Here is a 12,093-nt window from a genome sequence, read left to right as displayed (position 1 = left end):
TCACAAAGAGGACTGCTTTTATAGAGCTCAAAAGCAGTGCCACTTCTGTTCATGTTTATATACTATCCTCCCAGCAGACAATGTGCTTCAGTCTGGCCTGTGAGTCTAAGAACATTACAGAAATACTGTACGGCTACAGACTCGGTCATCCTCTTTTTCCTTTGTCACAGAATTATTTACTGCAGAACGGTCCAGTTTGGGGACTTTCTCCCCATGAGCCATACAGGCAGCACAAACTCTCTGTGTAGAATGAAATGGTAGGAGAAGACATATTTCCAGCCCTACGTCTTCACACAGATTGGTAGAAGAAACAATTCCCTATTCTGTGCCAGATTACTGGCACACAGGGACAAGATCTCCGTTCCCCCAACTTATCTTCTCCTGGGAAAGGCAGAAAGCTGGATGGAAGTGTGTCCCCTGAGCTACATTCAGCTCATGAACCACCAGCTGATCTAGGCTCGTCTGTCTTGTGTTGATAACATGTCTACTTCAGCTCTACTCAGGTATAAACAACTGCAGACATACAAGTTACCAGAAAATATGAATCTCAGTTCTAGGTTCCTCCCATTCCCTGCCTTGATGGGAGAGCAGAACAGTGAAAAAGTAATGTAAGTCTGAGTAGCACAAATTTGTTCTGTTTCCACATTATTTCCCATAATCTGTAGTCTGATGTTGGTGTAATGTTTTCCTTCCTGTTTTTTTCCAGTTACCCAACATTGCTGTACGGAACTTACATGACAAGAAGAGACTGTCTTTTACTTTAAAAAATTGCCAGCAAATGAGAATAGTGCAATTATTAATAATTTTTTGATCCAGCAGAATGCTCAGCCTAACTCCACCCTGGAATGGAACAGATGGGCTACAAGCATTTCATTCCCATTTGCTACTTTTGAACTATTCCCAGAATTCCCTTATCCGCAGGTCACTGAGCTATGGGAAGTGTGTCTTGTGGCTCTCTACTAAATGAAGATTTTGATATTTAGCTTCACAATCCATCAGGTAGGCTGACCCCACATGAATAGATTGGCTAACGAGCAGAAAATGGTAGATGAGGAAGCCCACAGATGAGAGATGAACGCATACAGGGATCCACAATGGGGGAAAATCCTTCCCCTCCCCAATTCCCTATAGAATAAAGAGATGTTAAGTGTGGAATAATGAAAATAATAGCACAAACTTAGGAAGAGGAAAAAATGAATGAAAAGTTACAGTACAAAATTTAAGTGCAAGACCTGCTACACTGAATCAATGGCTCATCTTTTCCTATGTTCATTCCCTCCCACAATGAGCCATTACAGGTAAGTGCAAGATATGCTATAAGGGCCCATGACAGAACTGCCTACCCATACAAATAACTTATTCCTAGGCCCTAGTCATTGGCAAAAGCTCTAAGTCACCATCTTATCTCTTATAATCACATGTTCTTATTATTGCCAGAAATGTTTAAGGGAGAGCACACATGGTATGGGAAAGGAAGACTGAAAGAGGAAAAGATACTAGCATAAAATGCTCTAACAGATAAGAGTGAAGCAAAATGGTGAAAACAAATCTGTAAAAATTTTATTGAACCCATCTGTTTCATACACAGTTCGTGTATTAAAATCAAATGAAGCAAGTAATGCTTTAATATGAATTTATAGATATTCCACCTGAGTACAGTGCTCAGCACTACAGTGAGTGGTAGAAAAATTAAATTAAGATTTTTTTCTATACCTTTTTCTCAGATTTACTACTGACTGAAGAGTCAGGTACAATTTCAAGGTGCATTATTAACTTTCCACCTAGAAAAACTGTTTCTTTCAGTCTATATAATGCACAGTGATCACAAACAGCTATAAGCAGTGGGTTTCAGATGAACATCTGTAAGGAAGGTGGAAGCCTGGAGTCACCACAGATGGGATGTTATATTGGTATGGCTGTGGCTGCTTTGCCACAGCCCAGCAAGCCCTGAACAGCACAAAGGAAAACAGTTATGGGAAGAAAACGCAGCAAGAGGAGAAGAACCTTGTGACATTTCCAGTGTGATTCTTCCATTTCTGTAAGGTTTTCCATGAGAAGGAAATGCCACTGCCCCCGTCTCTTTTTTCCTTACCAAGTGGAGGAGGGATGGAACAACTGATCTGGTCAGAGATAGCAACTCTAGCATGACACAGGGGAGACAAAGGAGGTCAATCTAGTGACAGATATGAAAGACTTTGTTGAATTTCATGGAAGAACATGGCCCCCATGGGACAAAACTGCAGTTAAGTTTATGCTGAAACCCTTCCTAGGACTGGCACCCAAAACCACTGGCTCATTTGTATTTCCTCTCTCAAACATTAGGTCTGCCAGCTTCCCCTCAGTCATGAAGATGTGGTCACCAAAGTACAAAACTAAGCTGTAACCACAAGTATTTGGGAATGTTATCTGTGTTCATGTTTTTAGCATGTATTCTCACTTGCTCAGGGTTATCTCAGCAACTTAGGCCCTCAAAGCCACATGTACAGCAGATCTTCCAAATAGAAGATTTCATCAAAAAGCACAGAGAACAGTAATGTGGACTTGACTGTTATTTAAATGATTATTTTTAAAAATTTGCAATCAGAGACAAAAAACACATCAACTTCCAAAAACGCTTTTTGGGCTGATACAACCTTCTTATTTCTGTGCTTCAATGAAATTCCCATAGCAAGTGAGAGAATGGGGTCTTCTAGTACTGTTAAAAAGTACTAGAAAATCTTCAAAAGTACATCAAAATCTTGCTCTGAAGCGGAAGAAAAGTAATCATGTCTGCAGTCTGGGCTTGCTGAAGATGCAGTGAGAGTACCAAAACAGATCAACCAAGGCCACTGAGGAGCAAGTTTTCATATACTGCCTGTATGGACTTGATGCCAGCAGGTAAGTGACAATTCTGTAGAGCTTGCCCACTCTCTTGGTGAGCTGCCTTCTAGGCAGAGACATTATTTTGCCTAAAACTGGGGACTCAGAAGGTCATTTGCAATTTTTATCAGCAAAAGCATCTGGTGAGTGCCTCTATGATTTTGGCTCCTAGCTGTTCTCTCTGCTTCATGGACTAGCAATGCTGCTAGAAGCAGATTTGCTCCCCATACATCCCCACTCTCCCCGACAGGCGTAGGTACAATGACAAGATTTTCACCAAAATTTTTATTATATCAGTTGGATTGTCTGAGGACAACTGAGAACTTTCCATTGTTAGTGATATCAGCCACGCAGGGTCTGCCCATCACTGAGAGCAGATACACAGGGAGTTTCATCCTTTAACATTAGTGTTACATGCCACACTTTTACATCCGCTGCTTTAGATTACAAGCAAATACAGAGTGAAAGTAAAAATGGAAATGGACAGAGGAGATGCATCCAGTGCAAAACTTCTATCAGAAATGTCTCTGTATGCATTTCTAAACAGAGTATCATAGAAAAATTTGGTTCATACATACTGAACCTTCTTTTTCTTCTAGGATTCATAACATATCCACTCCCCAAAATATTCCTAATACTCCTAATAACTGTAGCCCTAATTTATTTGAGCCTAAACTCATGGCATGCTGGATCAATGCTCGACAAGAAGAAACAGTGCTATGTGCAGGCTGACATAGCTTCTGGTAGCAAAAATTATGAGAGCAGTTAGCTAGCCACAGATCTAAAAGGTCACTTTATTGGAAAAAAGCCTTTGAAACTAATGACAGACTTAAACTTTTTAAACAGTCATTATCAAACTAGTTTGTGAATTCCCACATTAAAGTTGTAAGTCAGATCAAAGTAATTTGTGTTTCCTTTTCATTCACAGCCCAGGAGCAATGCTATAAATTAATATTGAGGGGTGGTGAGGAATACATGTTCATGCATCCTCATGTAGATGCTCAAAAGTCTCCTACAGAAACTTAAGAAGAACATGGCACCCTAGCTTCTTTCTTTCACAATGCAACATACTATCTTCTAGACTGGCAGCTATACTGTTACTATCTCGGGTAGCCATGAATCAATAGGCTGGATGATAAGGAAAGCTGCCTAAAGTGCCTGCTTTTCCAAGAGCTGTTTTACTGTATCATGGATCACTCCTAATCATGAAAAGACATATGGTGGAGTTTCTATGACATCTGCATCTGACCTGGTCATCCCAGGCTCTTTTTAGTCAATCAAGGGAAGGAAAGGCAGTTTTATAGAGCATGATTCACGGTAGCTGTCTAAAACCGGGCAGCTGAACCAAGTTTTAGCAGTATCTATCTTTCTCTGTTGACTGTAAAGGTGACTCAGAACCTCAGATGACTAACTAAAATGCTAATGTCTAAAGTTGGGTGAGGAGGATCCTGCCTATAAAGTCCAAGAAGTGCTTTGGAAGGTCTGCATGGATGCAAGTTACCATTGTCACTAGAGACCTTCCAAAACAAACAAGCTAAAGCTTCTATATTGCTGCAGGCAAATAAGAGGTCTTATTTTCACTTTCACCCCAGATCAGCACCTGAGCACATGAAGTCATCATCACAACAGGTCAGATGGGCCTACAACAAAACAAGTCAAGACATACTGAAAGGAAAGACGGAAAAAAAGGTCTGTGGGAAAGAAAAACACCTGTAGTTTGTAGAGAGAGCACGAAAGGATAGGGGCCTTGATATCTGAACGATATGCAGGACAACCAAATTCAGCTACATTCCTGTAAAGCCACCCCTGAAACATAAACACTCTTTCAAGAAAATCCACATTCCCGGATCTTCTTCTCAAAGGACAGATGTTCACGAATCTGCAAACAAGACAGGTCCTTTCTTGAACAAGGCAACCCCTCCTCTCAGCTCCAGCAGTACTCCAGACCGGTAGTTTTCTCAGACAATTTGTAGGGCTGAAGAGATGCAATAGCTGATCCCTCCATCCACAGGTTACCCAAGTCCTACCTCTCCCTTCACCACATACTGCAGAGCAAGAGAAGGAAAGCTTTCTGCCTCTGTTCCTCTCATTGCTGTTAAGACATTTCTTCTAACAGGAAAGGTGAAACACAGAAAAAGCAAAATCTTAGTGGGTTGGGTAAATTCTTTACTACCTAAGAAATCATGGGCTGCAGTACTGAGTTAAGCTGTTACAACATCCAGCAGGCCCCTCTGTTCATACTGTTGCCCACTTTGTGCAAATTGTTACCCTCCCAAATGTGTTAGTCTCTAAAGCTTTATAAATTGAAAAAAAATCAAGTTTACATCCTGATTCACAGGTGCATGAGTTATAGTGTGTGATCTAGCAGACACTGCTCAAGTGTAGTGAGAATCAGACTTTTGATCTGTAAAAATCAAACTTAGCTGGAACAAATACATTTTATAACAAAATAAACCAGCACTTTAAAGGCATCATACCCTGCTTGAAGATACTGCACATCAAATAATCACAAATTCCAGCATGAACAATTAAAACACAATTTACTCAATAATTACTTTGAGCCTTCAGTCATATTTGCCTCCAAACACCAGAAGAGTCTGTAGTACCCACAGGAGGTATTTAAAGAAGAAAGAGAAGACACAGGGAATGATTAAAAGTACCCTTTCAGAGACAGTACATTTTTCCAGTTATACGTGCTCCCAGATGGATCAGAATTCTCTGAGAATATAAAACAAGGGTCACTCAGCTATATGCAATGCTCCATTGATTAAACCTCCCAAAGACATTTGTAATCCATATTTCAAACCAAATTATCTCCATTTTTAAGCAATGCTTGCGCAAAGCATGAAGTACAATTAAATGTAATAGTCTCCTTAGAAAGCCCACAGGGGAAAACAGAACTGAACAAGGTTCAGCAAAAAGTTAAACATTCTGGTTTAAACGTAAAGTTTTAACCTAAATTCACATTCTTTACAAAGGTTCTAGACAAAAACTTTGTGAAGTTAGTGAAGACAAACGAGTAGGGGCCTACACAAGTGGAGCAGATCATCTAGTATAGCCCTCTAAAGCACTAGGGCTTACCTATTTGTCTCTAATGAAACAGATGTACTAAATCGAGTCCTGGAAACACCACATTTACACCACTGTTGTGCAGCAGCAGAGTAATTAATTAACAGTGACATCAACAGAGTCATATGTGAAATAAGTATTTTTTAGAAGCAAGTCAGGAACAGATGACAAAACATGCATGTCATGTAATTCACAAAGGGGAACTAGAACCAAAGAGGAAAAATGACTGCCAAAATCCTGCAAACAGAAGTTTTGAGGGGTAGTCAAGCTGGAGCCATGCTAATCACAGAATCAGAGTAATCTGGGGCAGGAAGGGACCTCAAAAAGTTAAGCTGTCTGTCCCAGTTTGGTGGCACCCTGCATATTTTGTTTGTAGGCTGTATTCCTGCACCCAAATTTTTAATGACAGTTAAGACAGGCTGGATGATACGCTGCCTAAAAGACCCTACCAGATACATCTTCCCAGTGTGACAATGAATGGATTTAATAACTTCTCTTTTGGTGCACAAGGGATTGAAAAACCACACCAACCGTGTGGAGACTGTATTCATGTTACTTCTCCACGGTATTCAGATGAGGGCATCATGCAGGATGGGCCTTCTCAAAGTCAGGAGACACATCTATTTCTTCCCTAAACCACGTGGCCAAATACACCACCAGCAGAGAGATGTAAATTGCGTTCCTTGGAAGTCTGTACTGGCTGTTTTGCCATAACCACACCACCTTCTTACATGCTTAGCTTAAGATTTATAGATTAGCACATTCACACGGCGTATTTTTTGGCCACTCGTGCCAGGCCGCTCGGTGTGCAGTTTCTCCCGCCTGCCTTCACTTTCCTAACGCAGCCACCTAAAACAGGGCACTGTGCGTCCCCTGGGATCCCACCTGCCTCACAAGGCTGCAGGGAAGCTTTTGCAATCCTGCCTTGCAAATGATCAATCACCTACTCGCCCCCTCAGGGTCTGGGCACAGTGAAGGTCTGACCCAGGTTAACCCTACCGAAGAGAACAACCAACACCGGGACCCAGCACCGCAGCACTAAATCCCATTATCCCATTTCAGCCCACCGGGGCCACGTTTGCCGTCGGAAGGCTCCCTGTCCCGAGGGGGGAGGCCTGTGTGTGAGGTGGCTCTCGCCACAGGCTTCCCAGGCGGCGAAGTGGCACGGCGGGGGCTGGCGGGCTCCCCTCTGCGGGCACCCGCGCTGCCCACCCCGGGCTACCGCCTCCAGGGGCACCACAAGGCATGCCCAGAGCGGGGATTGCCGCAACTCCCCACCCCGAACACTGGTATTTGCCGGCATGATTTCTCACCACAGCGAGTAGGACACCCCGCGCCCCCCGCCACGCCACAGCCGGGCGCCTCGCACTTGCCGCGGCGGCCGCACCTCCGCCCTCCCGCCCCGTCGGGGTCCCGGTTTGGCGCTGGGAGCTCTTGGAGGTCCGGCTAATCCCTCCCTGCCCGTCTTACCTTGGCGGGCGGGCGGCGCGGTCCACCGGTTCCCGGAGGCGCTGCGAGCGGGAGGCGCCGGGCAGCGGGGCTGCTCTGCGGCACCCGTGCACGGCGGGAGCTCGCCCTCCGCCTGTGGGGAAGTGGGGCCGCCCCGCGGGCTGCCGGGCGCCCCGGAGCGGCCGCCTCCGCGGGAGCCGCCCCGGGATGAGCGCAGCGCCGCCCTCCTCCTTCGGCCCGGGGACAGCCGCCACGCAGAGCCTGGGCGGGCGACCCGCTCCCCGGGCCGTGAGAGCCCTTCTGCGGAGGCAGGAGGAGCCGGGCCCGCTCCCTGCGACGTATTCCCCTCGCGGGGACTCGCCGCTCGAGGCCGACCCGAGGGCTGTGGAGAGCCGGGGCGGACGCGTCCCCTCCGCGCTGTGGAGAGGCCTCCTGCTCCCCGGAGCCTTGGGGGCACCCGGGCTGCCCACAAAACGGAGCCTGAGGCTCGCCCTGCGAAAGCTTGCGAGGCTGGAGGCCCAGGCAGAGAGGCTGTAGCCCCGGGGGGGTAGCCCTGGACGGGCCTGGACAGCCCAGCCCTGCCTCCTCCACTCCTCTCCTGCAGCCTCTCCTGGAGCGCCTCAGCCGGGACGGGTGGCTTTCGGCTGGGCAGCGCTGTCAGATGCTCTCTGGTTTTCAGACAGAAATGGGTTTCTTTCCCCGCTCCATATAGTGACTCTACATCTCTTTTAGATAAAGCTGCCGCAAGGCAGCAAATTGCTTTTATGGCATTTTTACATCATTTTGTAGCATTGCAAAGTGCTGCTTTGAAGCGTACTTAGATTTTATTCACTGAGTAGAAATAATTTTGTAACACGTTAAATTCCATAAAAAGATGGGGAGGGAAAAAAAAAAGAGATTTCTATCTGAAAAAAAGGCAAACATCAGTTAGAAAATTCAGTGCAACCTTGGCGGGGTTAATGTCAAGTTAAAAAGATGAGATTCTAAGTGCTGCAGGTGGCATGCAAAGAGACCCCTCTTTTGATATAAAATCCTGTTTTCATTGTCCATAACTTTGCCAAACCAATGCTTTTAGCTGATTTTTTCTTACGTATCTAAGGCACTGACAGACAGTGAAGTGTTAGTGAACAAAGGTGAAGATGTCATCATCTCCTACTTCTGTTACTTCAGTTTAGAAAAGTCATCAGGTAGTTTAGCTTAATCTTGTGTTTACAGGCAATTTATATTAAACCACCAGGTTTTGCTTCAAAGCAGCCAAGAAATCCCATGTTTCTTTCCTCCAACACTGCTGGAGATAAAATAATTATAGCAGAAGGATGGCAGCATGTTAAATTGCCACCATGTTTTGTACAGCAAATATGTTTCAATGCTTTAAAGGGTAATTGCTTTGAAAAATTCCAGCTGAGACAGCTCAGCCATATTTAAGAATGCATTTAGGGAATAGTACGTTGTTCTGCTCATGTATTTAAAAACCCCAAAGTTATTTCACTGAGAAGCTGGCTAAAATTTACCAGAGACTTTGCTGAGGTCAGAACTGCATCTTTGGCCAGGCACGTGAAAATACATGTAAATTTGGCAAACTTCTTAGCATTTGAAAAATCATGCACATAGTTAATAAACAGTTATTAGTTCAGCAGCTTGCGAGTCTGAGATTCCATGGATACTGCATATTCTTTTTGCCGACTTTCTTTGTAGTTGCTCCTTTTGGCTTTTGGGATCATCATGGTGCCAAGGAAAGAGATAATTTCAAAAGATCGATTGGCAATTAATATTTTTTTTTAATTATCCCAAAGTCAATTTTGAAATCAGCCCTTTGCAGTGGACACTTTGCATGTATTAAAAGAATATTTGATGGTGCATTTTGTTGTCAAAAATTATTGTTATAATTGTTATTGAAATAATTGTTATTTCACTTCTATATGTGACCTATCAGTAACATAGCCACACCCTGATTACACTAGTGGTTTCGCACTTACTTTGCTGTTGTTGAAATACATGACCAAGATATTTGTTATGATAATGTAGAAAACATCTATTCTGCTTGTACAAATGAGCCTTTGTTTTCTCTGTGTCTAGATTTGTTCCTGTCCTCTCCAAGTATCCTGAAATAAGGCTGAGAAAGTTGAATGGCAGTATTTTCCAGCTCTCCTTATACCTGGCTGTAACAGATAGGCATCATTCTCTCTAAGAGGAACAGTGGAGATGAGAAGGGCACATCTCTAGAAAGCAAGGAAAAAATCATAGAAATCCCAGAAAATCTTGAGTGCTATCTGAGAAGTTTTTGGGCTGCATTCAGGAGCATGAGCATTGTGCTCCAGTGGGATGGGTGGAGGCCATCATGTATTCATAAGGAAGAAATGTGGTGAGGGAAGTGCTGTGGCAGATACAGACTTGATTAACAGTGTGTGTCCTAATGTTAGAGAGAGGCTAAGTTTGTGGCAACAGCAGGTGGAAATATGTAATGCTTCTTAATTTGTTTTCTCCTCTCTCAGCTAAAATGAATGTGCAGCAGAATCATTCCCCTGAATTCCAGCCCTCCATTCTGCTCTTCTCTAAAAGCTTTTCGTTTTCTAATGGAAAGAAGAGACACACGTCCCACCCACATTACGATTGTGTGTTTCACAGCAGTTGTATGATTCAAGTTCTAACGCATGCAATTACAAATTGTTCTTTTCCTTTTCTTATCATGGGAGAGTAGATCACTGGGTAGATATGCTGTCATTATACATCCTCAGCTCGGGGTGGGGGTGGGAGGGGGAGCGTTATTAACCTCCACACTCCTTGTGGATTGCATTTAATTGTAATGTAAGTTTCTATAAAGCAGCAGATAATTTAGAGTTAAAGCAGAACATCTGTTTTTGAAAGGGAACAAAATGTTCCCTAGAAACTAGAAATGTTTCTAGTGTCAGGAAACCAGCACTTCATTGGCAAAAAAGTAATGTTTTACCATATATGCACTCCCTTAAGTTTCATTGACATCACTTTATACACTGATAATGACATGACTTTAGAGACTGACCTTCATTTTCTCTACAGGGTAAATGTGACACCGTGCTGACTAGGATCTTACCTGCCCAGAGTAATGCAGGATCAGCCCATAGCCCTCAGTGTTACAAATGGAAAGGCTGCAAATGTGTAAAATATTGCCAAGCCATTATGCCACTGGCCAACAGTAAAAAAAACGGAAAATAAATATTAATTAGTCATTAATTAGATCTTTTGCCATAGCAAAACACATAAAAAACAATTGAAAGGTTTGTTTGTTTTGTTGTTATTTAAACAAAACAACTTTCAGAATGATGGAAGAATGAAGGTTTTGATCATAGAGGGCAAATGCATAGATACAAGCTACAAAATAGGATAAAAAAGTATCAGTTTAAGGCAAGTGATATCTAAAGGACGGAGTATCCTCTTTTCAAGTAGTACTCCACAGACACTGAAAATCTTTGGTACAGTGACTGGATGATCCTTTGGGGTACACCAGATAATTTCTTTCACTAAGACACTGTTTTTTCCAGAAACCTTAAAGAGGTTGCAATTAGTGTGAAGTGAATCACAGCACCACATCAGACTGTGATGTCAGAGCATTCTGGAAAAATTTGTATCTCTGTTTGGCATCTTCCTAGATGATAAGGCCAAACGCAGGAAGTATAGGGATAAGCAAGTAGCGACTATAGGTCTTATGTTCTTCCAATAAGAATTAATTCTATTTAAGGTTGGGGGTTTTTTTATATTCCTTTGTGATTGTGCAATACTGTGGAAGACCTGTAAACTGTAAAACTTCCTATGAGAAAGATTGAAGGCTCTCATTTGAGAGTTTATATGGGAGAAATTACCAAAAAGAGCTTTTGAAAGATCACAGAAAACCGAATTTAAGTACAACTGCATTGAATACAGAGGCTAGTTAACAAGCACATCACGTATATTTCTTTAAAATTAGAACAAATGAAGAAGCTAAAATGCAATGTGCTAAAGAGCAGGTATATGGTCAGATCAATTTCTTTCTGCCCATCTGTCCTTCCATCCTTTTGATGGCATCTTTCAGCGACTCAGAACTGAGAATATAATTCTCTCTCCATAACTATTCATAGGAAATCTTATTTGCATTGGTTCTTACAGTGAAAAACCAAAAGCAAAACAAAACCTCAACCTGGATGAAAAGCTGAAGAAGAGGTTCGAAGTCTATCTGAAAATGTCAGCCAGTGAAGCTAGCAAATTCACACTTTTAACTGCAGGAAATTAGGACAGAAATACTTCTGGAAAGTTTATAATCAAAGCTTAGTTACTAGAGTTCTGCCCACTATGATGATTTGAAGATGGATTTCCACTTTTTTTTCTCTGTTTCTGCTAAGGCCTCAGGTTAGTCAATGGCTTCCATTTCTACATATAGAATATGTTCAGGCAAAAATTTACATGTCCAGGCTTTACACTGTTAAAATTTTAAAGGCCTTGATTCAAAAGCCAGAGATGCCTGAGGGAACCTTTTTCCCTGGGTTCAATGAATTTTAGATCAGAGCCTAAGTTTTTCAGCTCTCATATAAATACCATTCTGTGTACATCCATATTTCTTGTGACTGTTTATACATAGCAGATATATATCCCTTTATGTTCTTCGAAAACATCTGTTCAAGTCAGCCCACTTCTTCACTGTGAGAGCCCAGCATCTAACACAAATTGCAGCTGAGGTAGGAAAAGCCTGACCACCATATCTTGTTT

At 42.8% G+C, this 12,093-nt stretch overlaps 1 protein-coding gene across 2 annotated transcripts in view; it reads right to left on the bottom strand.

Annotated features, from left to right (window-relative positions):
- Positions 1 to 7,480, bottom strand: part of APBB1IP (amyloid beta precursor protein binding family B member 1 interacting protein) — a 66,881-nt gene extending 59,401 nt beyond the window's left edge. For both annotated transcript variants that reach the window (XM_076331727.1, XM_076331728.1), the window contains exon 1: positions 7,399 to 7,480. The gene's annotated coding sequence lies outside the window, so the exon portion shown is untranslated. The remainder of the gene's footprint in view (positions 1 to 7,398) is intronic.
- Positions 7,481 to 12,093: the final 4,613 nt, after the last annotated feature.

This window comes from Aptenodytes patagonicus, chromosome 2, assembly GCF_965638725.1.
Source record: "Aptenodytes patagonicus chromosome 2, bAptPat1.pri.cur, whole genome shotgun sequence".
NCBI lineage: Eukaryota > Metazoa > Chordata > Aves > Sphenisciformes > Spheniscidae > Aptenodytes > Aptenodytes patagonicus.
Note: the sequence above shows the minus strand (reverse complement) of the source record. Positions and strands in the feature narration are given on the sequence as shown.